This window comes from Aptenodytes forsteri, unplaced genomic scaffold (genome assembly GCF_000699145.1).
Source record: "Aptenodytes forsteri isolate BGI_AS27 unplaced genomic scaffold, ASM69914v1 Scaffold32, whole genome shotgun sequence".
NCBI lineage: Eukaryota > Metazoa > Chordata > Aves > Sphenisciformes > Spheniscidae > Aptenodytes > Aptenodytes forsteri.
The window spans coordinates 7,142,878-7,148,655 of record NW_008795138.1 but is presented as its reverse complement, the minus strand read 5'-3'; positions in this window follow the sequence as shown (position 1 = coordinate 7,148,655).

The window sequence follows — 5,778 nt, the reverse complement described above, 5'->3', positions numbered from 1 at the left end:
GCATGTCGCTGGGGTCGGAGTGGCCGCAGGGCGTGTTGCCCGGGTCTGAGTGGCCGCAGTGCGTGTCGTTTTACTGTCAGAGCCAGAGACCTTCTCTTCCCTTTGAGGGTACTGAATGGTGTTGAACAGGGCTCGGTAGGCATGGGCCAGGCCCCAGCACATTGCAATGATCTGCATCTCTCTGGAGTTGGCAGGGTGACAGCATACTTTGTCCAAATATTCTACTAACTCTTTAGGATTCCGCACTTGCTCAGGGGTGAAGTTCCAAAACACTGGGGGTGCCCATTGGCCTAGGTACTTGCCCATCTTGTCCCACACACCCTGCCACTCATAACTATCTGGCCTTGGGGCAGATCTCTGGATGATATTCTTAAATTGCTTACCAACTTTAGACAAAACCGAAACAATATTCCCAAGAAGTACCAATAGAAGTATGTTAACTACCCAAGGCTGTTCAAGATACTGAAAAGTTACTGTAATGAAGGAAGAAACATCATAGAAGAAGGTAGTGACCCTGCCATTCTGTATCTCCTCCGTAAAAAAACTCTCAGAAAAGTCACTGTAATTGCTAGTTGTCTCCACGAAATGGTCTCCGTGGTACAGTAACGGCTTCATTGCGAACCTTACAGACCACACTAACGCCAAGGACTTTCTCCCTACCCAAATCTATTTTAAATGACAATAAATACAATTAATTTTCCCCAGTACTTGGTAAACAATCTCCCTGTCTTTATCTCAGCCCACAAGCTTTTTCATCCTATTTTCTGCCCCTGTCTTGCTAAGGGAGGGGAATGAGTGAGTGGTTGTATTGGTGTTTGGCTGTTAGCAAAGGCTAACCCACCAAAACAATAAAAATATTCTACTGAAGTAATCTTACCAGACCGTCAAACTTCTGTGGAATTAGATACCACTGAAATAAGCACTGTTCGACCAAAAGGTGGAAGTATTTGGCTCAGAATTCCTAAGAATAATGCAGTGTTTTACTTTTTCCGTTGTGATGATTCTGGCTTTGATATATAATCCCAGTTCTGGAAACAGCTGAATCTAAAATATTTGCAATGAATTTCATAAATTACTGCTTTATTTCCAAAGAATGCATTACTGCTGAAGTGATTTACCAATGCCCTTCACTTCATATTACAACTATCTATCATTCATTTTAGCATTTGCAGTTGAAGATAGTCATCACTGCCTCCTTCATATAGGTACAAACACACTTACAAACACACGTTATTGTAGCCTCCTTCTCTCATTGCTTGACCGTATTGTTTATTTTTTGCTTTATATATGAACTTATTGATGGCATTCTCATTGACAATTTAAATATCCATTGGAATAGCATTATCGTGTTTGGCTACAGAAGATCTATTCTAACAAGAGAGAAATTACTTCTTTTTCAAGACAACGTAATGACATATAGACTTTCCATTTATGTAGAAATAAGTAAAACTTGGAAGTTCTTATAGTGAATATCTTTGAAAACAGGATAAAAGCTCTATGTACTGATGCTTGTTGAAGGATTCACATAAGCATAAGTGGCAAGTCCCATTTAAAATGTTCAGTGGAATCCAAGATATCGTCACAGGGGTTAAAAATGTGATAAAGAATTTAGGGTTCTGTCACCCAATTCTGGATACCTCAAAGAGTCTGGAATGATAATCGTAGTCCTTGCATAGGCAGTGGTATTTCTTCTAGTTCAGAGAAAGTAGGTATAACTTCCCTGTTTTATATTACTGGGTTTCCAGTAAGAATAAACTTTACCAGTAAGAGGATTTTTTTGGTTTTGTTTTTGTTTTTTACCTCCTCCACTGTTTAAATGAAAGAAAGAAGGGTTAGTCCTTGGAAAGTGTTGTCTTTTTGGTGGAGTCACAAAAAACTATATTAAACACCTGTATCTCTACCTCACACCAAACTTTCCTCAGAGAAAGACAGAAGAGACTGAGGAATTCACAGGATGTTAAATCTTTTTACATGTCTGTATCTGGAGGTGAGGAGTACCATTAGAAGCCAACTCCCCTTCCGTGTTTGTTGTTCAAGACCTTTTATTCCAATACTCTGCTAAATCCTTAGGTTTCACTCTGCTATAGGGAGGACTGGGAGCAGTGGTTTGCTGTGAATTCACTCTTCAACATTCTTTCACAAAAGAAAGAGGAAAAGCTGCAGTATTTAAACCTTTAGGACTGTCAGAATAACTTTAGTTCACACTATACACACACCAAAAGGAACAGTTTGATTTTTCAGTGGGTAAATATTGACTTTTACTACCATTATATTAATGACTTCATTTAATATGAAAGCAGTTGTAATTCAGAAACATTTTATACATATCAATTCTCCATTTCTATAACATCAAACTAGATTAACTTCATTAAATTGCATGTTAGCTCTTTCTTGAGTAAAAAGACTGCCAGACTGGGCCAAAAGGCAAATTATACACTGAACTGCTTATGAATAAACCCTCATTTGTGATTAAATTTGAAAGTTTCTGGCATATTAGCCTGTACAATTTGAACGAGCAACAGAGGTGGTGAACATTGCTATTCATTAAGTCCTACAGATGGGTTCACAGAGTTATTCACATATCCAGGTGTACTGTTTTCAATGCTGATAGCTCACACTAGCTTTTATTAGTAGAAGAATTTTTTTAAAAGTTCACCACCACCAGACAAAACACAGATAAATAGTTAAATAACAGGCAACTGATAGAAAGTACCTTAGAAATAAATATTTACCTGAAAATGTTAAAGCATTTACACATCTGTCACAATGTTTTAAAAGTGATAAAATAACCTCTTCTGAAGCTTAAATACAGACAGCTATATTCAAGAACAACTCTGTCAGAGAAGTAATGAGAAACAGGCATCTGAGGATAATAAAGAACTGTAGTTGAAGCTAAAACTGTCAAGTCTAAGTGCTTATAAATTCATATTTAGACATCAGATATGAAGAACCACATCTTTATACTGTTCATCAACCAGAAGCTTCCATACAGATACTGAAAGGAAAAGGCCAGTTTCAAAAATTATCATACAAAACAGCTCTTCTTGAGATCTCATAGGAATTTGTAGTATAGAGACTTGAATTTTTTTTAAAGTAGGTGCTCTTCTATTTTGACTTTCACCAAACACTACAGAGTTCTCCAATGAGATTATATTTTAGACATAATCATGTCTATTATGACAATTTAGGAGATGTGTTTTATCTTTGTGTGTCCAGAGAACTGTCTGAATCAATGGCATACAAAGCTCTGCTTTCTGTCTCGCACAAGGGATACACATAAACAGACCAGAACAGACTCAGTAAGAGAAGCAATGGACATGTCCAAAAAGTGCAATGTAGTTTCATATCTGAGATCTATGAGGAACCTAATGTGTCAATAAAGCATGATGCATCATGCTGTAGTGATGCTGACTAGGATTCAAAACACAGGTAATCTTGAGAGTGTGGCACTGGGGTGAGACTCATTATGCTTTTCCCTAACTAATAAGTTCAGATACAATATTACATTCATATAGATATGCTGCATTTAATTGTGCAGTTAGCTCTGTCAACTTTACTAAGAACTCTTTGTAAGAGGACATAACATTTTAAAATGATGTTAAGATCTGATGGTTAAATTAATTATCTTGGTTTTGGAAAAAACTATTTCAATTTTCTGTAATGTGAATCTGAACATAATTTGAATATAAAAATTTCATACTTGCAATATCAATCAAATTCAAATACTTGTTGGGAAGGAAACTGAGAAAAATAGCTTGTTTGTGATTATGGTTGTTTAACAACATCTGCAGACAGATGCCCACCCAGCCTTTTGCTCACGTGCCCTCCTCAACAAGACAGGGGGAGAAAATAGGAAGAAAAAGCTCATGGGTCCAGATAAAGATAAGGAGACTGCTTACTGTTTACCAACATGGACAAAACAAACTTAACTTGGGGAAAATTAAGTTATTGTCAGGTAAAATAGATTCAGGTAAGGAGAAACAACAACAAAAAATTAAAACAACACTTCTCCCCTAACCCTCTTTCCCAGACTCAACTTCACGCCTTCTCTCCTGACTCCTCTTCATGACCCTGCAGAGTGGTGGAGGTGGGATATGCAATTGAGTGTTACGGGTCCATATCAGCTCCTCTCTGCCTCTCCTTCCTCCTCACACTTTTCTCCTGCTCCAGTATGGGTCCTCCCACAGACTGTAGTCCATTGTAGAGCCATCTGGAACTGTCTGTCCCTGGTACAGGGCAGCCCCAACCTCTTGTCACAGAGGCCACCCCTGCAGCACCCCTGCTACCAAAACCTTGTCACATACACCTAATACAGTGATAAAGCAGAGTGGGGAGATCCCATCTGACTGCCTGACTAAGGACCACTTATGTTCTTGTTTCTGAATTTTTACAGAAATTCAAGGTGTCTCAATGTCATTCTGATATGAAAAAGAACAGCTTTCAATAAATTTCACTAAGAACACACATATACACACATACGCATGTTGTCTGAACAGTCCTAATTTATGGAAAGATAGACTGGGTCCTTTTTGGCAATGCAACAGGTTTCTCGAAGAGCAAGACAGCACATCACCTCCAAGAAAGCATTCTTCACTTATTCTGCATTTGCTCCAGAGGTCTACACTACATGACTTTCATCCTCTGGATGGGAATTGAGAAATAAGCATGTAGAAGTGATAGTATATCTGACCTTTCTTATCTGCCAATCTTAGAATGCCATAAAGGACTCTACAATGGAAGTACCCATTTCACTTCTCTGACTGCAAAAGTATTATAACTCATTCAGACTTAAATGCCTAACTTTGATGCTTAAAAAAAGAGGGTTTTGTTGCTTGGATAAATTCTACAAGTAGCTGAAATAAAAGAACTCAGTTTTTATGGAGCATTATCAAAAAGAAGATTTTAGGTATCCAATGACATCCACTTGTGCCTTTGCCAATCTCACCATTACTGTGAAAGAGTATGCTGCAGTCATATAATACTTAGGGACAGAATGGACTTCAGCTGTTAAAGAAGTAACAAGACACACACAAAAAAATGACCTATCTTAATCTCAGTGCTGGTTTTAGTCCCCAGCTGAGAGCATCACTGAAAACGTATTTATAATTATTTTCTCTTTTCCTAACATAACCAGATACTTACTAGTTCTATGGGACACGTAACCTAAATACATCGAAGGGCAGGAATGATATTTTCCTAATGAGCTGAGGTTTCTCACTGTGACTCTAACCAGGACTTTGGTGGAAAAAAAGATAAAAGAATTTGCTTTTCTTTCGCAATGTCTAGCTACTTCAGCATGTAAGTTCTGTAATTAAATCGATGCAGAGGATAAGATAAAAAAGTGAGAAAGTTAAATGTAGAAAAATACTGATGTAACTGTTTCCCACATTATGAGGAACTTGCTTTCCTTGAGTGAAAAACTACTTTATATATGAAAATAAAATAGCTATGTTATGAGAATTTTGAGCTGTTTATATGACCAAAAGAACACCAAGCTGAGTGGTGCAGCTGATTCACTTAAGGGAAGGGATGCCATCCAGAGGAACCTTGACAGACTTGAGGACTGGGCCCATGTGAACCTCATGAAATTCAATTCAACAAGGCCGAGTGCAATTGAGCTTGATTAAAGCATGGAAAAAGAGCAGTGCAGGTTTATAACAGAAGGTTGGGTTAGTGTTATTTTGGTTTGATATATATAAATAAATATACATGAATATATAACAAATAAATATATAAATATATATATTTTTAAATCAGACAAAAAAGGAAAATGGAAAG